This window comes from Pteropus medius, unplaced genomic scaffold (genome assembly GCF_902729225.1).
Source record: "Pteropus medius unplaced genomic scaffold, Ma_sr-lr_union100, whole genome shotgun sequence".
Lineage (NCBI taxonomy): Eukaryota > Metazoa > Chordata > Mammalia > Chiroptera > Pteropodidae > Pteropus > Pteropus medius.
In genome coordinates, this window is record NW_024354875.1 from 2,267,628 (window position 1) to 2,294,443 (window position 26,816).

The 26,816-nt window shown below is 43.0% G+C and overlaps 1 pseudogene; it reads right to left on the reverse strand.

Annotated features, from left to right (window-relative positions):
* Nucleotides 1–16,441: 16,441 nt before the first annotated feature.
* LOC120597008 (probable G-protein coupled receptor 148) lies at nucleotides 16,442–26,749 on the reverse strand (annotated as a pseudogene).
* Nucleotides 26,750–26,816: the final 67 nt, after the last annotated feature.

Genomic DNA, 26,816 nt, shown 5'->3' on the forward strand with positions numbered 1-26,816 from the left:
CTCCTGGTTGCTCTATTACTAAAACAACAACAACAACAACAAAAACCAAAGAGTCCTTTATGTCTTTCAACTTGGAAGTTTCAATCACTATCAGTTTGGTTACCATGACGACCAAGGCCCCCTCTCTGAAACCTGCTCTCCCTGAGGCTCCCTTTTGCTGCTGCACTGCTCTGCTGGTTTTCAAACTATTTCCACCCACAAGAGGAGGGTTTGGTTTATTCTGCTTAGCTCAGTTGGTCTCTCCCCAATCCCCATTAGCTGTAGGCTCAGCAAATTTCAGCACATGCCTCCTTAGACATTAAAAACTCTTAATGAAACCAGTGTTGGTGACACCCCTACCAACGATCCTTCTCCCCAGGGACCCCTTCCAGTCCTGCATCCAGGCTCTTTCTCTCTTTCTGGTCCAGCTGGGTTTCATTTTTTCCCTTCCCCGCTGTCCAAGGCTGCCCAGGGCCCAGGTCAACTCAAGACTGCCTCCACCAAAGCTGTGACACAGGAGGCGATAAATGACTTGAAAATGGCTCCCTGAAGATTGACAGGGCTAAAGCTGCAAAAAGATGGAACAAAGAAAAGCTTTGCAGAAGAAAAGTGATTGGAGGAATTCTATGTAAAAATATATTCCCCCCGCCCCTGCCGGCTGACCCCAAAATTTAACCTGGGAAAATTCATTTTTAGGAGCTGGGAAGGCGTGGACTCCTGGTCAAGTACATCTGCCCTCAGGAGAGGTAGAGTTGATTGGCAATCAGCATCTGGGCTGAGTACCTTTCTCAGATGCTTTCCAAGCTCTGGCAGAGCCAGACTTTTAACAGGGCACTGGGGATTTCCGTAGGCGACTGTACAATGCTGTTCCACCAGAGGGCACTGTGGCCCCTCTCCAGAGACTGAAAGGACCTGGGCGAGTAACACTGGAAACCAGAACTAGAAGGTAGTGAGAGCTTTTAAGGGGGCAAAGACGCAGTCAATGACTCTCTAACTGAGCACCCAGTACCAGGCTAACCAACCAAGAACGTGAGCCGGATCGTCCCCAGATTAGGCTGGCTAAAAATAACCAGTTGGACAGCCATGGTTAGATATATGTTTGTGCCTGGAGGAAATTTAAGTGAGGGTTTCCTTCCCATGACAGGGGCCCCCTCTGTTCCTTATCACAAGTTTGGAACCTCATAGCTTGCATAATGCAACGGCTGAGGTGCACTGAGCAATGCGCCCTGGAAAGAGAGCTATGTGGTTTGGGTTGGGACCTGGTGGGAGACCCAGCCTAGAGATGGCCCACAGCATCCTCAGATCCAGAGTCTAGAATTCCCATATGCTTGGACCTGAATTGCAGACCTTCCTATTTGCAAGAAAGTCTCCCACACGACCTGCTCTCCAGGATGCTGCAGGCCAAGGATCGGATGAGGAAGCTGCACCACCAGAAGGGTCTTTGGTCCTAGGTAAATTGGACCAGCCAGTATTCAGAGAGGGTCTTCTGAAATGGCTGCGCATCTGTCTGCTTTCCACTGAAATTGCTGAAGAAGAAAAATTTCTCCTCTACCCTTGTAGGTTCTTCTGGCTGGTCCATTAATCCAACTGATTCGAGACAGATTAATAGGAGAGAGAGAAAAAAAAAAAACATTTAATTTCGTACATACGGGGGCTCTATAAGAATACAAGGGCCCACAGATGGTCAGGTAATTGGGACTTATATTCCATTCTGACCTAAGGAGAAGCGGGGTAGGGGTCCGGGACTTCAAAGGGGAGGAAGGAAATTCACAGGAAGATGGGAAGAGCAAATGTTTGGTAAATGAATGTTTGCCAGGGAAAGACTGCAGACACAATGAGACACAGAGAGAAATGTGATCCCCAGGCCCTGCCAAGCTGCTCACAAGCCCACCGCAACCGGCCCACATTCTCTTGTAGCTATTTCTGGAGATAGAACGCTTCCTGGAACAGACCCTCTGTCTAAATTCTTTTTAGGCAGTTAAGAAGGAGGCAAAAAACTCTCCATGAGCCTTTTGTTTCTTAAAAATAATCCACCTAAAATAATTTTCATGCTACAGAGACATACTTTGGGGCGGAAAAATCCTACTTGTCTACAAAATAGCCAACCGATTCAGAATCACCAGGGAGCTTGTTAAAATGCAGATTCCGGGGTCCCTGACCCCAGATGAGAAGCTCTAGGATTGATGCCCAGGAAGTGGTGTTTTTAACAAGTTTAAGGAGTTTTCTAGGTAACCCTTTCACAATTGTTTGACATCCATTGCACTAAGATTGGCCTTTAATATGACTTAAACTTTTGACCAAGGGGCAACTTTAACTAAAGCGTCTGTAGTGCTGGCAGCCGCAGACCTGCAACTTAATAGCGGGAGCTGCCCAGCCCTGTAGGGTGAAACGGCCCCCTGTTTATGATTGATTTTTGTGGTTGTTTTGTCTGCTTGTTTAATGTTTGATAGTTTATTAAAACATGTATTTAAATATAACCAGTTTACGGAAACAATAGTAAGAAAAGAATGAAACCATTTGCGGAAGGAAAGAAAAAACCAAACCAGGAAGAGAAAGGAGTTCAAAGTAAGGAGGACGGAGGAGACCAAGAACGAGCAGCGGAGGGTCTGAAGGGGAGGGGGGCTAAAAGGGGGGAGGGTCGTGGGGGAGGGGGCGCGGGGGCGAGCTTGCGGAGGGAAAAGTCTATTCTTGAGCAGTTGTCAACAGGACTTCAGAGGTAAGTGAGAGGAGATGATCTTGAAGATGCTTCGCGGTGGGTCAGTCTCAAGAGACTCGAGATGTTTCCTTGAGATACCTTCCGAAGCTTTTTTCTGGATGTTGGGCTGGCATTATATTTGAATGTGAAATCACCCTCAGCTGGCTGCCAGGCACCCCCAATGTATTTGGGCTCCAGGCAGCTGTGAAAAGCACGGAAGTCACACCATTGACCGGTCCAGATTTAAATGCTTTACAGCAGTGGCGGGGCAGGGAAACAAGAGGTGAAGACAGGAGGCGCCCAGAGCTGGAGCTGAGGGCCAGAGGCCCCAAAGCCACACTGAAGCAGTGACACCTTGAGAGGAGTACTGGGGGCACCCACCTTCTAGGGACCCGGTGAGGAGGGGGAGACGGGAGGTGGCGGGGTGGACCACTAGAATAACTACCCTCTTCTCTCTTCGAAGGGGGAGGTTTCTTCAAAGCGGGTGGGGAGAAGAAATGCTGTGCCCAATGGAGGGGGAGTGTATGTACAGGGGTGGGGTGATCTACTCAAGGCTCCAGCTTCTACCCTAAAATACCTAAAATCAAAACATACCTTACCCCAAAGAATTCATTTCCTTCTGACACCTGCTTCTGATTCCCAGGAAAGATTCCTAGTTCTGTTTAACTGGCAGAGTCCTTCTACCTAACTTCCTTCTATTAACTCTTGAACATGGTCTATTTCACAGAAGTCATTTCTTAAGAACTCCTAAGCCTGGCTTGGGCTTTATTCTGCTAAAAGGATACCTGCCCTCAGCCCTGGAGTATATAAAGTTCTTTCCCTGACAGATAATGGAGAGGTGCCCAGCCCAAGATTAATCCTCATTTTAATTTCTCAGAAGGAAAGAAGTGTCATTTCATCCAAACACACACGCAAAGTGCCTGGAGCACAGTGGCTGCTCAGTAAAGCTAAGTCATTCAGTCGTTGCCATTGCCAGAGATGACTGAGAGTTCCTTGCCTTTGACCTGAGTCACCCTAAGTCCTCCCTTACCACCCAGCCCGTCAGCGGCCAGTGGAGCTAAAGTTCCATCGTGCTTCATGCTTCGGCTCAGGCATAGCACAGGTGACCAGCTTCTGACAGGCTGGCCAGAATCCATGACCCCAGAGAGGATCAGGCAGGGGGCTCCCCAAAGAGAACAGTGACCCAGCCACAGCTCAGAGTGGGGAGGACTGATGGGCAAGCCCAGGTGCCTCCCCAAAACACTTAATCACTGAACGGTTTGCCAGCGCTTCATGGCCATAGACAAAATCCCACGGTCCGCCTCGGGTCCCCAGCCCCTGTCACCACCTTCAGTTCTGACCCGTCTAGAGACAATTGCCTCAGGTGTTCTACCCGCAGAATCTGAAGGAGGAACAAGAGGCCTTGAACTCAGTAAGCTTAGTCACTGCAGCTCTCATTTTTACTTGGAAAGAACTGGATTAAGGATTCAAGACTCCTCACCTCGTCCACTGATCTGCCTCTGCCCTTTGATTCCAAAGACAGGACTGGACCCGTCTACGAGCCCCGCTGCCAATTTACACAACAGGTCCGGGCTCTTCATGAGTCCTTCAGAAACCAGCGCCACTGAGAGAGCCGAGGCAGGGCACAGCCTTCAGATGGGCAGATTGCTGTTTTCTGTCATCCATCTGAGGTTCCTTCCTTGTCTGCCAGCTGGATCCCAACGTTGTCTGTGGCCCACCCCAAACCCCTACCCTGCCTTGCATCAGTCTAGAGCTGATCTGTTAGTTCCAGCCCCGCCTTCAGTTTCTGACCTTGACCCAGTCTGGCCAAGGATTGGTGCCCCTCTTCAATATGCCTTCTTCTTAAATACTCCCAAGGAAAAGGCTGCCCACCCCCAAAGATGCAAGAAGGGGAAACCAGGGTCTTTTTATGGCTTCCTTCAAGCTCAGAATTGTAGAGCACCCCTGAGCCCACTAAGCCATGGATTCCATGACCACATGGAATCCTGGGCATGTGTAGAAAGTGAGGAGGGAAATGGGGTTCCATACATCCCACTCCTAAAAACCCCCAGAAAAAAATATTTTTTGTAAATACCAAAATTCTGATAGGACTGTCTATGAAATCAGCTATGACAATAATGAAATGTGAGTCATGGTTCTCTTTGTTCTGAAACTATAAAAAATTCACAATTTTTCATCCTGATAGAAAACAAAAACCTAACTTGTAATCTCATACTATACACGAATATTAACTTAAAATGAATCATAGACCTAGTTGTAACAGGTAAAGTAATAAAGCTTCTAGAAGAAATACAGGAGAAAATATTTGAGACTGTGGTCAGCAGGATGATTTCCCAAAGAGATCTACTCCCTGTCCCCTGGAACCTGTGAATATGCTATATGATATGGCAAAAGAGACTGCAGATGTAATTAAGGTCACAGACTTTAAATTATGGAAAATATCATGGATTATCCAAATGGGCCTCATCTAATCACATGACCCCTTAAAAGCAGAGAACCTTTTCCAGCTGTGGCAGAAAGAAAAATTCGAGATTCCAATCATGAGAAGGATTTCATGGGCTTTTACTGGCTCTGAGAGTTAGGGGGCCTCCACTCAAGGATCAGAGAGAGGCCTCTGGGAGCCATGGGCAGCTCTAGCTGACACCAGTAAGGAAATGGAGACTTGGGTCCTACAACCTCCAGAAACACGATTTTGCCAACAACCTGAATGAACTTGGAAGCAGACTCTTCTCACGCTTCTCAGCCAACCAACACCTTGGTTTTGGCCTTATGAGAAACCAGAGCAGAGCAAACAGCCAAGGAACCCACCCTTTCGACCTATAGAATTGTTAGATAATAAATGTGTTTAGTCTCCTGACACTGAATTCATGGTCATTTGTTATGGCAGTAACAGAAAACTAATAAAGAGAACTTGGTTGAGAAAAAGATGTCTTAGATAAGACATAAAAAACATGAACTGTAAGGGGAAAAGTTGGATAAATTGAACTTCATTAAAATTAAAACCATCTGTTTTTAGAATACACTATTAAGAAAATAAAAATCTTAAAAACCAAACCAAGACTAGAAGAAAATATCTACAAAACACCTGATAAATGACTTGAATCTAGAATATAGGAAGAAATTTTACAACTCTATAATTCAGAAGACAAAACACCCAACTTTTTTAGGTGGGGAGGGCAGGAGATTTGAACAGACACTTGCTTCATCAAAGAAGATTTACAAACGGCAAATAAGCACCTAAAAAGATGTTCAACATCACTAGCTATCAGAGAAATGCAAGTTAAAGCCCCAGTGAGATAACATTACGTACCTCTTACTAGGGCTAAAATTTAAAAGACTGACAATACCAAGAGCAGACAAGGATACAGAGCAACTAGAAATCTCGTGTATGCCTGATGGAAATGCAAAATGGTACAGCCATGCTGAAAAACAGTTTTGTAGTTTTCATAAAATGAAACATATGCTTATCATTTGATCCAGCAACCCTCTCTTAGGTATTGAAATGAAAAATAAGTCCACACAAAGACCTATACATGATGTTCACAGTAACTTTATTTTTAGTGGCCAAAATCCGGAAACAACTCAAATGTCTATCAACAGGTGAATCAGTGAACAAACCGTAGTACATCCATGCACCGTAATGCTACTCGGCAATAAAGAATAATAAACTTCTGATACATGCAACAACGTGGATGAGTCCCAAGAGCATTGTACTAATTTTTAAAAAACCAGACTCAGAAGGCTGGTATATTCATCTGCTAGGATTGTCCGGACAAAATTCCAGACTGGGTGGCTCAAACAACAGAAATTTATTTCTCATGGTTCTGGAGGCTGGAAGTCCAAGATCAAGATCAAGGTGTCAGCAGAGTTGGTTCCTGAGGAGAGCTCTCTCTTTCCGGCTTGATGATACTGTTCCCACATGGCCTTTTCTCTGCGTGTGTGTGTGTGTGTGTGTGTGTAAAAACATTTCCTGATATCTCTTCCTCTTCTGTCCAATGGAACATCAGACATATTCGATTAGGGCCCCACCAACCAATATGACCTTGTTTAACTTTAATTATTTTATTAAGGCCTTATCTCCAAATATAGTCACATTTTAAGCTACCGGGGTTAGGACTTCAATATATGAATTTGAAGAGGACACAATTCAGTCCATCACAGCTGATAATGGTACAATTTCATTTATGTGATACCAATTGTAAATTTCCTTTTAGAAAAGGAAAAACCATAGGAACAAACACGGTTGGTGGTTGTTGGTGGCTGGGTAGAGAAGAGGACTGACTGCCAGGGGGCCCCGTGGAACTTTCTGGGGAGATGGAGTTGTTCTGTCTTGATTGTTGGTGTCATGTGGCTCTATACATTTGTCAAAACTTATTGAATCTGCATTTAAAAGAGGTAAATTTTATTTTACGTAAATTATTCCTCAATAAACCTGACTACGTGATCAAATAGTCTGACCCCCCACCCCAATCCAAGTCAAACCCCACGTTTTGGGTCCACCTGGCACATACGGTCCCCTGAATTGATAATTCTTGTCATTTACATTTTCCAAGGTAACAGTTGTGTTTTCTAGACTTTTTCTGCAAATATCTTTGTAATGGAGGGCCCATTTAAAGGCACGACTCCCAGGAAAAGGCTATATATCATTATAAATCCTTTTCCCTTTAATCAAGTATAATGATTTAGAACAAACTGCCTACTTTCCATTCTCTCCTCCAGACTAATATTTCATTGTCAGAGTAGGTAAGGATAAGAAAAAGAAAGAAAGAGAGAGAGAGAGAGAGAGAGAGAGAGAAAGCATGTGAAAGAGAAAGAGAAAGAAAGAAAGAAAAAAGAAAGAAAGAAAGAAAGAAAGAAAAGGAAAGAGTTGTTGAAAGAAAGAAAGTAAAGAAAGAGAAAGAGAAAGAAAAGAAAGAAAGAAAGAAAAGAAAGAAAGAAAGAAAGAAAGTGTAAAGCCTATCTCATCTTAGAGCATTTGTTTCCCTTTATTTTACCAGAAAGCATTGAATTCTCTTAAGTGAGGACATGGCGTCTGCCACCCTCAGAAGTGCTGACAACAGACTATAGGAAACAAATGAACACTTATCCCAGACTTCTCTGGCACCAGTCACCCTTTCTGGTGCAAAGATGAGCACTTGTCAGCAAGATTAGGAGCAGCTCCTGCCAAGGGTGTTCTCACTGTCATTTACCAGTCCACCCTTGCAGCTTAATGAAATCCAGAGAAAGCCCTAAATTTAAGACTCCTTCATCCCGGCGCTCTAACTAGCTAGCTAAGCCACTGTAAGCAGTCACAGCCCACTGTATTATGTTTATTCTGCCAACTGCCATGGGTGGAGCAGGTGCAGAAAGGCGCTCCTAACTCAGAAAGCCTGTTAATCAGAAGTAATCTTTCAAACGCTTTCCAATGCATTGTTTCTTTTCCTATTTGTCTTTTATGCTACCATAGTTTATTGAATTTCAGAGACCATAGATTGTGAAGAAGGCGGGGAAAAGTTGCAAATGAAACCATGCCACAATGCTTTCTTATTTCTTAGGAATTGCACTGTGTACTTATTCAAAGAACTTTTAAACTTATTGACACGGATTTTTTTTTTTATCTTGTATCATCTATGGGCCCATAAAAAACTATATGCAAAGAGAAGTAGTCAGTTAAGGTATTCCTTAAATTTATTCAGAGTCTAATTTTTCTGAATCACATTTTAAATCAAAGACATCAAGTCTCATGCTTTGTGAGACGATTGTCTTCTCGACCAGGATTGGCAAACTTTTTCTGCAAAGGGCCAAATAATAAGTAAATAAGTAAATAAGTCGGGTTTTACAGGCCATGCACTCACTCAGCTCTGCTGCTGAAGCAGAAGCAGCCATAGACAACACTTAAATGAAGGGGCATGGGTGCGTTTCAAAAAGTCTTTATCAATCCAGGAACTTGAATTTTATATCATTTTCATGTGTTATAAAATATTTTCCTTTTTTTTTTTAACTATTTAAACATATTTTTAAAACCTTGCTTATCTACAGGCTAAGAAAAACAGGTGGTGGACCAGATTTGACCTGTGAGCCACTGTTTGCCAACCCCTGCTCCATGCCATGGGAGCATTAGTAATGCACTGTATATTTTTAAATAACATACTCCAGTCTCCAGAATAGTCTTTGAACAATCTATTTCACAAATTTGGATGCTGGGGGACATTCGTCAGAATAGACTATTATGCTATAATAACGAACAAATCCAACATCTCAGTGGCTTAGAACAACAAAGGTTTATTCCTTACTCATGCAGGTTCCCCTGAAGGTCAGGACTACTCTGCAGAGCAGGTGCCCCCACACAATGACTCACCTTTACTCCTTCATGTGAATTCATGACCCCTTAATTTCAGCAAAGGACGAAAATGTGCAAAATCACTGACCAGCTCTTAAAGGGTTTCCTCCAAAAGTGACAAGTGTCACTTTTCGTTGGCAAAATCAATTACATGGCATGATGGCTTTAAAATGTATCTACCAATTCATGGACATTGCCACCTCCAAAGGTGAAGCCTTATTCCCTTTTCCTTGCAAATAAGCCAGACTTAGTGCCTTGCTGCTAACAAGTAGAACATGGCAGAGGTGGTGCTCTGTGACTTGCAAGGCTACGTGTCTTATTCCATTCAGGCTGCTATAACAAAATACCACACACCTGGTGGCTTGTAAACAACAGAAATTTATTGCTCACAGTTCTGGAGGCTGGAAGCCCAAGATCAGGAGGCCAGCATGGTCAGGAGAGGACCCTTTTCTGGGTCACAGACTTCTTGTTGTATCCTTGCATGTCAGAAGGAGCTAGGGAGCTCTCTGGATCTTCTCTGTTATGGCACTAATCCCTTCACGAGGCCCCCACCCACCTTCACAGCTTAAGCACCACCCAGGGGCTCCACCTGCTAATATCATCACACCAGGCATTAGGATTTCAACATATGAATTTGGAGGAAGACACAAATATTCAGATCATAGCACTAGGTCTTAAAAAGGATACTTTCACCTGGCGCCCATCCCGCGCTCTTTCTCTGTCTCTCTCTCTCAGATAGCTCACTCTTGTGAAGGTTAGCTACCATGTCACAAGACCCTCACCACCCCTTTGAGAGGTCCACGTGTGGCAAGGTCCATGTGGAGAGGAACCAATTCACCAGCCCAGCTCACCAACCAGGTGAATAGACTCTCCAGCCTCAATCGAGCCTTCAGATGATTCCAGCCCCCCAACCTTCAAGTCTTCCAGCTGAGGCCCCAGAAATCAAAGGGCTATGACCTCTCTGAAGCCCCCTCCCCATCACCTCTGTGTCCCATCTGAATTAATGATGCACAGAAACTGAAACAACAAATGATTATTATTGTTTCAAGCCTCTAAGTCTGGGGCGTGATTTGTCATGCAGCAACAAACAGATAACTAGGATATGTGGCCTCACCTAAACTCAAGGTGATCGGGAAATCAAAGTGTCCCACTGATCTAAAGATGGGAGAAACTACTTATTGATAAATGTCCTGATCTTATCAGAGAGAACCGATGAGAAATTTTCAGACAAAAACCATGACTCACATTCTCTCCTCTGATGGTTCATAGACGGTTGTTGTCTGAAACATCAACACCCTTGTCCCAAGATACCACCAGGAAAAACATCCGAGTTCATAGCAATATGTTATTGCCTACACACAGACAATGACACTGAAGCCAGACAGAGATTTTTAAATGACATTGTTGAAAATGCATCTAGTTTTCAGAAATATTAAAATGCAAAAACAATAAGCATCCTGGAACTAACACTATGGCATGTCACCGTTTTTTCAGTCACATGCTCTTCATTTCTGCCTGCACTGATTATTTGCCTTCAACTAGAAGGTCCCAGGCGGTTGGCTTGGAGGTAAAATGAGAATGTGGACAAAAAGCCTTCATACCCAAAGCGAAGCAAGTTGTCTTAGTCCCTTCGGGCTGCTATTAAAACATACCACAGAGTAGGTAACTTAAACAATAGCATTTTTTTCTCACGGTTGAGCCTGGGAAGTCCAAGACCAAGGCAGTGGTGAAAGCCCACTTCCTGGCTCATAGACAGCCATCTTCTCGCTGTGTCCTCACATGACAGAAGGGACGAGGCCTCTTTTATGTGGGCATTACTCCCATTCATGAGAGATCCATCAAATACTATGACATTGGGGATTAGCTTTCAGCCTATGATTTTAGGGCAGACACAAACATTTAGTCTGGGGCACAAATGATTTTTCTGAATTAAACAAATTAATGCCACACAAACTATAGGTATAATAATTACAATAAGGGTCAATCTAACCTTAACTCGTTGAAATATACCAGATTCAATTGGCCAATAATGGTCCTATGCTTGTATATGTTTACATAGAGAAATATAAATTCCTCTACACACACACAGTATATGTAGTATACTTAACCTTAGGTAATGTGTACCCCTATATATTATTGCTAGAAATGAGATTTCCTTTAAAATTAGTCTTTAACAAATCCTTAATAATGAATAGTGGCCTTGCTTATAGTTAACTGGTAACCATCATATGGAAAGAGCAGGACATGATAGGATGTGCGTAGAAAACCACTTGATTCTTTCCCTGGGGCACATTCAAGCCCCATTAGTGGATTTAACCTCTATCTCCCCTTAGATGAACCTTGGGAGATATCTTAGATCTCATACTTTTTGCCTATCACTCCTTCTTTTTGATTGTGGTAAAAAAAAAAAAACACACATAAATTTTGCCATCTTCACCATTTTTAAGTTTACAGTTCAGCGGCGTTAAGTACATCACATTGCTGTGAAATAGGTCTCCAGAATTTTTTTCATCTGAATAAAGTTCTTCCGAAACTCTATACCCATTAACCAACTCCCATTTCCTCCTCCTCTCCAAATGGGTGCCACCATTCTACTTGGTGTTTCTATGAATTTGACTACGTTAGATACCTCATATAAGTGGAGTCAGACAGCATTTGTCTTTTTGAGAGTGGTTGACTTCATTTAGCATAATGTCCTCAAGATTCATTCATGTTCTAGTATGTGATAAGATTTCCTTCTTTTTGAAGGCTGAATAATATTCCATTGTAGGAATAGACCACATTTAGTCTATCTATTCATCCATCGATGAGCATTTGGAGTGCTTTTACCTCTTGGCTATTGTGAATAGTGCTGTGAACATGTGTGAGCAAATCTCTCTTCTAGACCCTGTTTGCAATTCTTTTGGAGATATACCCAGAAATGGGATTGCTGGACCATATGGTAGTCCTATTTTTAACTTTTTTGAGGACAACTCATACTGTTTTCTGTAGCAATTCCACCATTTTACAATCTCACCAAGAATGTGCAAGGGCTCTAATTTCCTCACATCCTCACTAACATTTGTTATTTTCAGTTTTGTTTTATATGTGTGTGTGTGTGTATGTATATATATATATATTTTTTTTCCATCCAAATGGATATGAGGTGTTATCTAATTGTGGTTTTGACTTGTATTTCGTCTTGTCTTTAATAACAAAAGTTCCTTTGGTTATTTTCAGCTCCAAAGAACAATCTCATTCTAGCAAATGTGATAAGCAGAACAGTACCTCCTTTCCAACAAAGATGCCCTAATCCCGGAACCTACGGATATGTTATGATACATTACAACGAGGAATTATGATTGTAGGTGGAATTAAAAGTTTCTAATTAACTTGCCCCCTCCCCCCAGGTTGCCTGTGATTCCTCCAGAGTCAGAAGAGATGGAGGCTGGAAGGAGATGTAAGGGGTAGAAGAGACTACCTGTAAGGAAGGCAGGTGTCGTATGATGTTTGCATCTTCTTGGTTGATTCCCAGTGATGATTCTTTCTCTACTGTCACATCTTGTGGGATCCTCAGAGTCATCTCCTCTTGTCCCTCAGGCAATCCTTGTCTCTGGCCAGCTGCTCCCCATTTCATCTTCAGCTTTGGCAGCCAGTGGTAACCTTCAGCCTCTTTCTGAGAGCTCTTTGGCAGGAAGCCTTTTTGGATGGGTCTTTTCAATAACCCCAAGACCTAATCTTTCCCACAGGTCCTCTTGACACACAAAAAATACTCAGGCCTCCTTTTCTTATGATGGGTATTAGGAATTACTTTTCTATTCTTGCTTTTAGGAATTTTGCCCAAGTTCATTCTTAGTTAATCAACATGTATTTATATGGTCTATCTACATATAAGTCAGAAATAGTTTTATATAATGATCATCCAGTTGCAATTACAGTAGATAAAATCTTCAAAAGAACTTGGGAATTTTGAGATAATTCACATTTTTCTTTAAGGAATTTTATTTCTTAGAGCTATTTGCAAAGTATGTCTTCTCTAACTATTTTCCCCAAACTCCTACCCTTTCTGTCTTTAAATTTAATATCATTGCACCATTTCTATAGAGGAAAAGAATATTTTACAAGAACTTTCAACTAGTTGCAAGTAACTTTAGCCACCTCTTCTTCTCTCCCTTTCCCTTCTACATCTTTCTCAAATTTAAGTTCTCCTAGGAGGGTTGGAGAAACATAGTGGATTGAGAGATATCCCCAGATCTCTCCCCTTGAAGCAACGATAAGCTGAACATCTAAAACTCACCAAAAACACTCAACCTGCACACCAGCACGTCTGAGTGTGGGATCTGCGCATAAGAGCTACCACAACAGTTTCTCAATAAAATATTTCCAAATGAAAAAATAAATAAATAAGTTCCCCCTAGGGATGTAAAGAATTTTCACATCATGATACAGATTATTGCTGATGTCATTCACGACATAAACTATCATTCTAAATACCAGTTTAAACAACTTTTCAATCGAAATTCAGGATATCGAAAGTAAAATTATCTTACAAATGAGAAATTCTCAATAGTTTGCCCTTTGTAGGTCATCTCTGGAGGAAAACATAAGAAACAATAACAGTGGTTGACTGTTAAGAGATTCCAGTTAGAGAGCTGGAAAAATGAAGAAGAGAAAGACTTACTTTTCACTAAATATCATTTTGATCCTTTTGAATTTTATACTATATAGTCTCACTTCAAAAAAATTTAGTTGTAAAATTAATAATTTGCATTTGAAAATAAAAAATGACCATTCTAACACTCAATTAATGTTACAAGTATAAGTTACCTTTTGATTTCAGAAAATAGAGCTTTAAAAGTTTTAAGAATAAGTTGAATTGTGTGTATTGTATCTAGAACTTATAATTGAGTTAAGCTTGGTGATTTTTTTTTTTTTGAGTTTTTCTTCCACTCCGTGCTCTCAGATTGCATAAAATTTCAATGAAAACATAGGGATAGCTCGAGCTTTGTGGGAAGGGAGTTGTGGAAAGGTATATCTCGCTGAGCGATAAGTCTATTTCATCTTTTGTCCAGTGCATGCAATCTACCAGGCATTGTACTGAGTGCCAGAGATAAGGGCAATAAGCCCTGGTGCCTGCCCTGGAGAGAGATTTGCACATTGGAAAAGAGAAAGTGGTGCTTTGAGATCTCAGAGTTGGGGTTGGAGAAAGAGGAAAGCCTTAGACTGAATACCTGGAGAGGAGGCAAGAAGGACTTGAAGTCAAAATAGAGTCTAGACATGATCCAGAAGCCACTAGAATCTGAAAACAAGGAGGGCCTAAGAATGGGAGAGTGTAGTCAAAGCCAAGGATGATGAAGAGGCTCTTTCCACAAGCCAGGTGTCTGCACCCAAGGCAAAGTGGAAAAACAGAGCAAAGTGGAAAACCAAGGCCCAATTTTCCAAGCAACTGGTCCAGCTCTCAGTAATGATGAAACGATCACCCTGGACCAAATCTTAAAGGGAAGGTCCTGACCTCTTGAACTCCTGCAAGGACTTTCTAAGCCTTAGCTTTTCTCATTTATAAATCAGTAACAATAATAGCTGTACTATAAAATTGTCACAAGGATTCAACATAGTATATATAAAATGGTTTGCACAGTGTCAGGAGCATAATAGTTGTCCAATACCTGGGGTCTATTTTGTTGTTGCCTGTAAATAAATGTTGTAATGGTGGATCTCGTGGATTGGGTCATTCGACCCTCATTTCACACTCCTTTTGGGGGAATTTCCTATACTGCTAAGTCTTTGAAGCTAAGAACTACATTTCCCAGACCCCTTTGCTCTCAGGGTCTGGATGCCAGTTAGGTTCCACCAATGAGAGGCAATCATGTAAGAACCTGAAGATGGAACACATTCCTGTTGCTGTTTCTTCTGGCAAACAAAATCACAAAGATATGAGTGGCATGAGGGAGCCGGGACCATGCTGGGAGCAGCTGCTTGACCCCCAGATCACAGCTGCAGTGGTTTGCTCTCAACAAGGTGGTGGCCCCTGATTGATTTCCACTCTTGCAGCCTTTCCAGTGACTTTGTAAGCATCTAATTCCTGTATTAACCTTCTCTGTTTAAAATACCTAGAGTGATCATTCCTGATTCTAGATCTGAATCCTGACTGATTCAGATACGGATGCTTCGTGTAAAGGAATTTCATATATGAACTTCTATGAAAGAATTTACGTCAGACCGCTGCCTCAAACTTGTTTAGATTTAAATGATGGGCTAATTCCCATGTTTAAACGAGTTCAATGTTCTCATAAATGCCATCATCCTCGTTGAGATCTGCTGACATAACACAATTAAAGTTTTCTGAGACCCTAAACGGTTAACATTGTATTTGTATATCGTATTGAAAGGCAGAGTATATTTTTATGACGATCATAACCCATCCATGGTTTTTTTTATACTTCATTTGACTGAGAGGAAAATGGTCCCTGAGAAAGTTTTGCCTCCTGATAACCATTCTTCCTTCCTTTCTTAGTATTAAGAACTCTAACATTTATCTGCAGACACTACTACTGAGCTAAATTTTATTCTCACTCTCCCTTAAAGCCAAGCAAGCCATATGACTAAATTTTGGCCAGTTAGATGTTTAAAAAAAAAAAAAAAAGCGTTTTGTGTAACTTCTAGAAAGTATCTTTTGAAGGAGGATACAGATTGCAACTTTTCGGTACAGAAAATGACAATTGTAGATAATCTCAACCTCGATCAAAGAAATTGGAGAAATCATCTGGAGTCTTCTTTTCAGGGGAGGGGCACACATTCAAAGCATCCAAAAGGAGGGTTTGAAAGACAGACTCTCCATACTCAGCAAATTGCTTTATCCCTTGCTCTTTCCTGTTGCCTGGTGAGTGAATGTGATGGTAGGAGCCCTAACAGCCATCTTGGGTCATGAGGTAGTATACAGATCATGGCGAAGTAAAAGAGAATGAGCCTCTTGCCTGAAGGGGCTGCCACATAGGTCTGGATTGTGTACCTCCAGATTTCTTTTACTTAAGAAAAACATCAACCTCTAACTTTTTAAAGTCACTGTTATTTGGTTGCCAATGGGTTATTACATGTAGCTAAACCTACCCCCTCATTAACATAAGGGGAACAGCCCAATTTCTTCCCTCCACATCCACCATGAACTATTTCTCAGTTTCTAAAAACAAGTGCATTCTCAAAAGCTGCCCAACTACTGAAACACAGCAAGGCACATTGCCAAAAATGTTGGCCTGGGTTTAGAATTAAAGACACAGAATGACTTCACTGAGGAGAAATCAGTGTACAGAGCAGCAAAGTTCGTGAGCCAGATGACTGACTCTGACTTACTTGTATTCGTTTCAAAATTAATTCAAGGTACCAATTTTAGCTTAAGTAAAAGGCAAGATCTCAATGCTAGCCAATGGTCTGTGAGGGCTAGGGTTACTGATTCAAAGTGGCTGAGCTTTTGTTTAAACTGGTCCTCTACTGTTCCTCGAGTGGCCACGCCATAGTTCACAGCACACCCAGTAGTATAATCTGCTCTGCAGCTAGCTCTCTATTCCAGAGCCCATAGATCAGAGGGTTAAAACACTGGGCAAAAGCAAAAACTCCAAAAAGCAAAGAAAGATTTAAAGCAAAGAAAAACACTCCACACATCTTTCCCAAACCGATGAATGCCAGGGTTGGTATTACATGTAGCCCCATCTGCAATAAATGAATAAGGACTGTTTTCTTTGCTTTGATATTTCACCCGTTAAAATGGCCAGCCCGTTTGCCTTCTTGGTATATTAGAAAGTAACTTATAAGAATGACAGACAGAAGAAGGAGAAGGAACACCATACCAATGGCTCTAGCAGGAGTGCCATTCAAAATCACTGGGCAAAGCGGCTCGGCTTTTAACACAGCACCTGGAGAGGAGTTGGTGCCCTCTATGATGAATAAGCAAACATTCTTGAGTATGATGACCATCCAAGTCCCAGCCAGAACTCTGTACTTATCTGAACTTACAAAGGACAGAGATTTCAACGGCCAGCAAACGGCCAGGTAAGTGTTGACAGCCATCAAGGCCAGAGTGAAGAGGATCCTTTCTCCAACACTTAGCTGGACCCCAGACACCACCCAGCAGATCAGCACAGGGCTGCTGTCCAGCAGGGCCCGCATCCCTTGGAAAAACCACCCCCAGGCCACAGTAGGAGGAGATGCACAGCAGATGGTGGCAAAGGAGGATGTATCGGACCTCTTTCCTCAGTTTCGAATTCTGCATCACTATTGCAATAATGATGACAGTGACGAACGTGGCAAAGGAGAAAGTGACCACGTATACAAAGGCCTTCACTGTGGCTTCGAACCTCAGCCAGTCTGAGATGTTGCAGTGCTCAGAAAACACGTTCATGATCTTCAGGGCAACTTGGCCCCTGCAGGAGCAAAGAACAAGGAGGACTCTGTCTTAAAGCTTCTCATGTGGCCTTCCAGCTCTCTGATCTTGTGTACGGTCTCAAGGAACAAGTTGCACTTTTCCAGTATAGAAAATGACAATTTTAGGTAATCTCAACATAGATCAAAGAAATTGGAGAAATTATCTGGGGTCTTTATTTCAGGGGAGGGGCACACATTCAAATCATCTAAAAGGAGGGTTTTAAAGACAGACTCTCCATACTCAGTAAATTGCTTAGAAAATTGGTCAAGGTTTTACTCCATCTTCGTGAGAACGTCCTCAATTCGGAGCATAAAGCACAGCATTGAAAAAGTCAATTGATTAATCACCAAACACTTGTTAATGCTTAGAGCACGCACAGGTCTAGCAAAGAAGTTAGGGCAAGAGCTGGGAGGAAGGCGGAAGTCACTGATGTGATGACTTGAACGCACTTGGGTCCATAAGACAGATTAACAATAATGACAATCATGTGTGACATTTACCGAGTACTTTCTAGAGATCAAAACTGTTCTCAGAGCATATTCTTCACTAATGCTGGAGTATGATTTCTTTTCCACCAAGTGATTTTATTATGCGCTTTTCACAAACAGGGAAACAGAAGCTTAGAGAGGCTCAGTTACCTGCTCAGGGCCATATGGTTATTGCATAGTGGTGCCAGGATTGACTTTGGGAGTACACCTCCAGAGCCCACTCTCTCTGCCACTGCAAGGACATTTATATCAACTGTGAGGCCAAATGAATGCATTCTCTGAGTTCTTCTTTGGCCATTGTCATCTGACCGGCCAACTGAACCCCATTTGTAGGAATATTGCACCTGTTGTTAAGAAGCTGGAAGACAGCACACCCAGAAGGGTGCTGGGACCTCAGGGGTGCTGGTCTATGACCACGAAAAAGGTGACACATGCGTGGCAGCTTCATGAAATCTTCTCAAGCATGTACAGCTACAAATGGTACCCTGAGTGGCAGTCTACAGAACTCCCAAATCACAATATCTTTGTTGTCTCTGTGAAAGTTTGCTGTAGAGATACCAACTGTTGCTTCCCCACCTATACCCCATCCAAGGTCACGAGCCCCCCACGGCCTCGCTGCCTCACTTCCTCATGACCTATAGCATCACCTCCTTCTCCATCAAAGTGGATTGGACCTGGGGTAGAGAGCTGACTCGTGGAAAATCATTCTGTAGACTGTGCTGAATTAATCAATCTCTTACAACTTCAACCCAAGGATTTTCATACAGAGAATGGCGTCCAAACGTGATGTCATGTAAGTAACCTGCCAGTCACGGTGGACTGTAGATAAGTAGACGAAAGAGACAGAGAGACGTAGGAGAGAAGCAGAGACAAGGGAGACCACAAAAGCCCTTGCAAAACAAAAAGAACCACTTTGGCTCCTGAATATCCAGTTCTACTGAGCGGCTCTGCATTTTCTCTCCTTGGGTTCTAAAAATATAACACGCCCTTCGACTATTTGAGCACGCTTAAATGAGTTTCTATTCTTTTTTTCTGTCCCCTAGAGTTCAAAGTATATAAAATGGACCTTGAAAAGGTATAATAAATTTTATTGATTTCCTAAAGGTCATATCACAATGGAGACATAACTACTGCAACTTCCTGAGAATCTAAAATGTCATAGCTCCTTACAAAATCCCTTGCTGAAGGCATAATTTTTTTTTCTGTGTATTGTGTTGTGATCCTTTGTGGAGTGTTTTCCTTGTTCCCGTGGATTTCTTTGCCTTTGTCATGCTGTTGAACTCCAGGCATTTACTTTCTCTACCCTCCAGCTCTCCAGAGAGGGATAGAAATTGTAATGGTCATTGTCATTGTCAAACTCATCATCAAACTTCTTTTAAGCTGCAGATTTTTCAATCTAAATCTTATACAAAAATCCCTCAAGCATCAACAGAAAAGTGCACATCCGTCCACGCTGAATGCTGCTCACTCCCAGAACATACCCCTGTAACCATCCTCAAGGCCCCAGCACAGAAACTGAGGACCCCAGTGAGGACCATACAAAACCCCTGGTAAGTTGGAACGAATACTCGACCCCTGAGCTGGGGGAATCACATGAACTGGGCTCTAGAAGTGCTGCTAAGAAGGACTGTGGATGCTGGATGCTGAAATCATTTCACCTCTCAGGTCCTTGCTTCTTTATGGCACTGCCATGCAGCATCACCAAACGTCACCTCTTTTCTCTCAGTATCTACAGTCATCCTTACTCAGAGGTCAACTCTTAACTTGGGCCTGGAGTCTCTGGGCTTTTACTTTATTCTTGAGAACAGGAAGGTCTTCATCTTATTCCTCACACTGGAGCCATGAATAGAACCCCCGGCTCCCTAGGACAGAGCCTGCCTTCCCTGCCAGGCCCCCTGTCAGGACCCGAAAGCCAAGCCCTGAGCCCCAGACTTAGGGTGGTCCCTGCCTAGATCATCTGACAGCACCTTCCCAAGAGCAATGAGCTGCAAGCTCCCCCGTGGTGATAGCCTCCCTGTCTGTTTGGGCCACCCCCACTCCTGGGCACAGCATTGCCAGATTTGGCCCAGCTCCTGGGCACAGCATTGCCAGATTTGGCCACACCCACTCCTGGGCACAGCATTGCCAGATTTGGCCCAGCTCCTGGGCACAGCATTGCCAGATTTGGCCCAGCTCCCACTCCTGGGCACAGCATTGCCAGATTTGGCCCAGCTCCTGGGCTACACTCTCCACCATTTGATTCCGTGTCGATCCCCACTCCCCATTCTTCCCAGGCATCTTCTGTAGCGTCTCAGCTGGATTCTTCATTCCTGCTCTGCATGACTTTTCCTGCACCCGAATGGGGCCCTCGGTCCCCACACCTGCCTAGTTCATTTGACAGCACCTTCCTGAGAGCAATGAGCTGGGCTCAGCCTATTCTGTTCTAAGACTGGAAACCCCACACTGAACATGAATGTCTGTCATTGTGCTTCCTTCAGAATGAAATGATTGAAGCTGTTCTTTTCTTCCCCCTGAATTACTGCTGCTGCAGCTACGATAAAGGTAAAACCACCAGTACCCCTCCCCCTGGCTCTGAGGTGCTTTCAGGGAACTATTTATTGAGACCAGGCAAGGACTCTTTTCTTTAGTTTTCTAATACATTTAATACATCAATCAATGTGGCACATCGCTTCGTCATTATACTCAACCAATGTCCGTCGATCGAAACGTACAGTGCCTAATCCTGAACGGTGGGGCGAAGGGTAGTAAAGCACAGCTGCTGACATACAGAGAAGCTTCTTGTCCGGCGGAAGATGCAGAATACACTGTAGTTAGATAATAATAACCAAAAACGTCATGTCTAGTTTTACTGATTTACCAAATGGAAAGCTGGGTGTGCTGTAGAGAGTTGTTTAGAAATAGACGGGTCACTGAGGCTGTGAGAGAAAGCTCCTTCGAGGAGACGAGACTCGAACCTGACCTTTCAAGCATGAAAAAATAGAGCAAAGCTGGGTCAACGGTGAGGTGGGGACAGGAGAGAGAGCGACAGATTCCAGGCAACAGAAAACACTGAGAGCCAAGGTAGGACCATACCCAGTATGTCCAGGGGACAAAGAACAGATCGGGTTTGGGTGGACTGAGGGCTTGTTTAGAGGACTAAGGGCAGACGGAGGCCAGGACCAGATTTGGAGGGACTAGATACCACGCCAAGGGTTAAAATTTATCTGGTAGGCAGTAAAGAGCCTCATGTGATTACGGTAGGAGCAGCACATGCCACAGGTTAAGGGCCAACGTGAGATGCCCATCCTTGCTTGCATAATGGCATCTGACAAGAGCTCCGCAGAGCAGGCAGCTGGGCAAAGGAGAAATTTGCACAAAGAACAGGGCTACCATAGCGAGTAGCTTACTTTTCGTACATAATGGAATCTCCAGGGGGGCTGCGAATCTGCAATGAGGGCTAGTATTATCGCCTTTCATTTATTTGCGAGGCCTCAGAAAGATCAGTAATTTATTCAGGATCCTGCAGCCAGAAAGAATCTCCCAATCTCCAAATTTGAATCCCTTCTCAGAGGTATATTTGCATATCAAGAGCTCAGGGCAACCAACTCCACATAACAAAGCCTCAGCTATTCATATTACCTCAAGTTAAGGACGGCCTTTTTCTGGTTCTGAAATTCTAAAACAGGGAATACCTGTTTCCTCCTAGCCCAAAATCTTACTTTGGCTTCAGCTTTGAAATAAAACCCTGGAGCTAAGAGACTTCGGCCAAGAAGCCAAGAAGTTACATCGCATTCACAACCATCCTGATAAAATCTGAATCAGCCACCACCACTCCCTGCAAACACCCCAGGAGGAGGGCTGAGTGGGGCACAGACAAGATCAGTGAAGCACCTGGATCGTCTTCTTAATTTTTGTTCTGCCTCCAATTTCAGACCAACCAGAGAAAGTCAAATATGCACCCCTAACCAGTAGCAGAGGACACCCCACTTCTAGATGGCCGCCTAGATCTTCCCCAGGCCCCCAGCCACCAGTCAGGGCCAACCTGATCCTTCCCTTTTCCCACCAGAAGGCTTTCCCACCCCTCTGCCTACCTTTGAGTCACTACTGAAACACAAGTGGCGACAGCTGACTCCCCTGCTGTAGTGAACTCTGAGCAAACGGCCTTTGCTTTCCTCCTCTGGCTGAGCTTTGTCTTTCCCCATGTCCTTATGTATGTGCCTCCATGACAGGACATCTGCTGGGAGCCATGTCCCAAGGGAGCTGATCGGTTTGTGGGACCCCTCTCTTCCTCTCTGCCCTGTGCCCCTCCTGCTCATGCCAGGGAGTTTGGGCCGAGGGAGGCAGAGTCCTCTCCTAGAAGAACGACTGCCACCTTCGCTTCATCATAAGATCTGGTCCCTGAGCTGGGGGGCGGTTGCCACCTCTCTTACCTCTGAGAGCCCACAAAGCAACCATTCCTGAACAGACACCCCACTTCAGATGAAAATCAAGGGAGCAATGGATGTGCGCTAATGTGGGCGGAGGGCCTGAAAGGGAGCATAAGGAAGAGAGTATGGCGCAGACAAAATATGATCATGGATATAACCACCGTTTGCCGTTCACTGGGGTGGCTCTAGCGAGGCCTGACTTCGGTCCATACAACAAACCTATAAAGCAGGCATTATCATTGTTTCCATTCTTCAGGAAAGAAAACTGAGAGATGAAGGAAGGAAGGAACTCAGCCAGGATTAATTAGCTCATGACAGGGATACCGGAATTGAGACCAGGCAGCCCAAGCCCAGGGCCCACTCTCTAAACCTCTGGGCCAGGTGCCCCCACCGCATGAGGGTTGGTATTTAAGGGCTGCAAAGGGCTCCCCACGCTTCCTCTCAGGGAATTGCTGGGTGATGGTGTGGTCAGGCTTCAAGTCCCGCCCTTCTGATTTCTGAGATGACACATTTTGTTATTGCTGTTTGTTGAGTATTTTCTTAACAGTACCACACCGAAGTGTGTGAATTGAATTCTTTAAAAAAAAAAAAAAAAAGAGAGAGAGAGGCGGGTGGGGGGCACTGAGCAGGTGTTACAGCCTCAATTGTATCTCCCCCAAAGTCATATGTTGAAGCTCTAACCCCTAGAAACTCAGAATATGACTGTATTTGAAGATGAGGCCTTTAAAGAAGTAACTACGGTAAAATGAGGCCATTAGAGGGGCCTTAATCTAATCTGATCGGTGCCCTCGTGTCCTTGTAAGAAGAAGCGATAGGGACATACAGAGAGACCCAAGAGATGAGTGTGCACACAGAAAGGACTATATAAGAGCTAGCATGATCAGCTACAAGCCAAGGAGAGCGGCCTGGGAGGAAACGAACCTGGCCAGCACCTTGAGCTTGGACTTCCGGCCTCCAGAACTGTGAGAAATTAAATTTCTGTTGTTTCGGCCACCCAGTCTGCAGTGTTTTGCTGTGACAGCCCCGGCAGACTGATACAGCAGGGGAAAGCCGCTACCAGCTACACCATGCCTCCAGGTAGCTGGGAATGGTTTCCAGTGCACCCAGCTAGCCTCCCCCAGTACCTAAGCTCACTCAGGAATTTCTGAAGAAGGAAAGGATCTTTGGTCTCTGAGAGGGAGGAGGGCCTTTCCTTTCTGGGCGCTCACAACCAGCGGGGCAAGTGTCTGCTATGGTAGGGCCAGTGACTGATTCACTCTCAACGAGAAGAACTCATCAGCTAAGAACAAACTTCAGAAATGATTTCAAGCACTCAGTGGCTGCTGGCAGAAAACCAACAAGAAGTAGGTACTTCCAGAATGGCTCTTCAAACCCTCCCTGAATGGCCAGACCGTCTTCTCTCCCAAAATAAACACAACCCTTTCTCTTTAAAGGTCCATCCCCTTTGCTCCAATGGTGGCCTTAGGTCGCTGGCATTTTAACGCTTCAGGGAATCTCCCCGTCATGCTCCTCCAACGATGCAGGCAGCGGGGGAGGGAGCCGGAGTTTAGAGCGAGGCACTCCACATCAAGAATAAGCACTTGGCTAAGTATTACCATGGTTGTTAAGCATCGGGAAACAGCTCTCAGGTGAGGCTGAGAACAGGTGAAACTATAAAGCCTCTATAGGTATGTCCTGTGACTTCCAAAGACGGAAATTTACACATTCTTCTAATGAGTGCATTTAACTTTATGAGTGCTGACCTGCCTGCTTTATAAGAGAAATTCTCCAGCTTCGTCTTCTATATTTTTCCCCCGAACAAAATTTTGGTCCGCAGATATTCTACTTCTAAGTACTCAAAGAATTCATCAATCTAGAGACCCACTACTTTGCTTTAATAGAACCTTATCCTTTTCTAAACTATTTAATGCTTAAAAACACATCGTAAAAAAAATAATGTGCAGACGAGTCTTTACTGAACACCTTGACATTCTGAAACACCAGGCTGCCCATGGACAAGGGTGGGGTGAAACAAATCCACGAACCTGGAATATAAATAAATATCCAAGAAGAAAGTATTGGAAAGAAGGTAGCTTGTAAAAATAGTCACAAAGCTCTTTTCATTTTATAAGTTAGATAGATAATGGCAAGTGTGTCTTTTCCAACTTATTCTAGTAACAATTACATCTGTGTGAACAAAGAGACCGCAATTTAACGACACATTTTACTGTCCTACCTGCAGATAGAAATAAGGCATAGGAGTCATCCCAGGATTTCAGAAGACTGTTTCATACTAACTATAATGGTGTCATATGTAACATGACATTTTCCATAAATCTTAAAAACGTAAATACTGAATTTATGCAAAATTATGGTACACTGATTAAAATAAAACAGTCATTCTATTCCACTTGGATGGAGCTCTCTTGGCATGAGACTAACCAAGAAATGAAAGGGGCAGAAATGGACATTTATTTGGCCAGTTGGTGAATTCCAACCACCTATGTGCCCCTGGTATGGATCTAAATGCTGGAGATACAGCGACCATCGCACGCCAAGCCTCTGACATCATGGGGCTCACACATTCCTGAGTCTTCTGACAGATACGTGACAGGTAGTAGACAAATGGCCCTTCTCCCTTTCTCCCTATCTCTCCAGACTCCAAAGTCAAGATGACGTGTATAAACCACAGAAAACCAAGAGCCATCTATATGCTGCTGAGAAAATGATTCATCACCAATACACTTCCCAGAATAGGGGAGGTTTTTGTCTCTGGTCTACTGGTTTTTCTCTAACGAGAGTCCATCTCGTAGCATTTACTTTTGAAATATGCTGAAGCCATTCTAATGCTGCATTACTGCAATTCAGCTAGTTAAAAGTAAATTCACCTGTGTATGACTTTATCATTGTTAAAGCTTACAAAATAATACATGGCAGCCAAATGGTGGGTTTTGTGTTTTGCTAGTAGGCAACCCTCTACTCCACAGAAAACGGTTTTCATTCCCTGCAGTTAAGATAGCTGCCCCATCCTATGCAGCGAGACACACCCTTTCTGCCTCAGCAGGCCACGCCTGGCTTTAGCCATAAATCAGACGCTCATCATCAGTACAAAGGTGGCGAAGGAAAAATCGGCAGATGCCAAGAAGCACTTTGGTTTTCTCTGACTCAGCATTGGAGAGTATTGTATACTTTCTGTCAGGTTTAATTCTACTTCTCCAAATTAAGGTATATTTAATTATAGCTATTCTCACTTAACTTTTTTTATATGCTGTGATTTGTTTCACTGATGGAAAAAAAAAACTTCCTTAATTTTGAAATCTACATGCCATACACATTGCTTGGTTAAATATTTCTATTTTTATTAGATATCTTTGCACCATACATATTATACATGTCATGCAAAGCTGACTTTCTAGAACTCCAAAACGTCTGATTTTAAGTAAATCTTATCATTGAAAGTGAAAATTCACGGCATGCCTTAACCTTTTGCCTGCTCTGAGAACTTTGAGTTAGCACATAACTGATTATTAACTTGAACTTTTACTTAATTATTGTATAATTGATTTCTCTCAATTGTCAGAACCTCTGTATTTATTTATAAAGTTCCTTTGGCAGAGATATAAGCCCACCCATCATAGCAAATTCTCTATTACCATTTGGATGGACTTGGTATTTTTTCTAGAAAAGTCCACTTATACCAAGTTATTAAAGTTCTTGATTATTTTCACTACCATTTATATTTGCCTTTTAGAAAGGGCATAGAATTCAATCATATTTATAGAGAAATGGATATTTCAATACTTATCTTTGTAATTACCTTTAAATATGGCCATTATATTTATTTTTTATTGAATGGACTTATTTACAGATGGACTTATTATAAAATTAGCATCAATGGTATTTTTGCAAATATTGTAACTGTATTTTATATATTTGTAAATGTTATTTGTAACTGTATTTTGTATTTTTCAAAAAAAAAGTCACATTCTAAGTATTGGTGATAAAATTAACTTTGAAAACCCCCGATATATTATCATTAAGTCACTTTTTAATGATCCAAAGTTTTTAATCAGAATTTTAAAATTCAGGCTCATAATCTAATTTCTCCATTTATACATTCAATCATTCATTCATTCAATAAACACATATTGTGCACGTACCTACATGTGTCAGGCACTGTGCTCAATGCTGGGCCTGCAAAGATGAATGAGACATGGCCTCTGTTCTCCAGAAATTTATTTCATTGATGTGGAAGTGGGAACAGGAATGAACACAGGTATAGTTTATGAGACAGATAGCAAAAAAACATGGATCGATTCCACATATTTTGAACTGGAGAAGATGTATGGAAACCACAAACCTTTGGTTCGAAAAAAGGTGAGTTCCTTTCTCCTTTTCCCAAGAAGAGGATCTGGGGAAGGTAGTCTTCCTTCTCTTTGATGAAAATTCAGAGTAGATGTTGAGATGAGTCCCAGGCAGTACAGACATGGGGCCTGCAAAAGTAGCTTCCTGGAAAAAGTAAGGACACCAAAAAGGTCAGTCAGGCTGTTTGAGA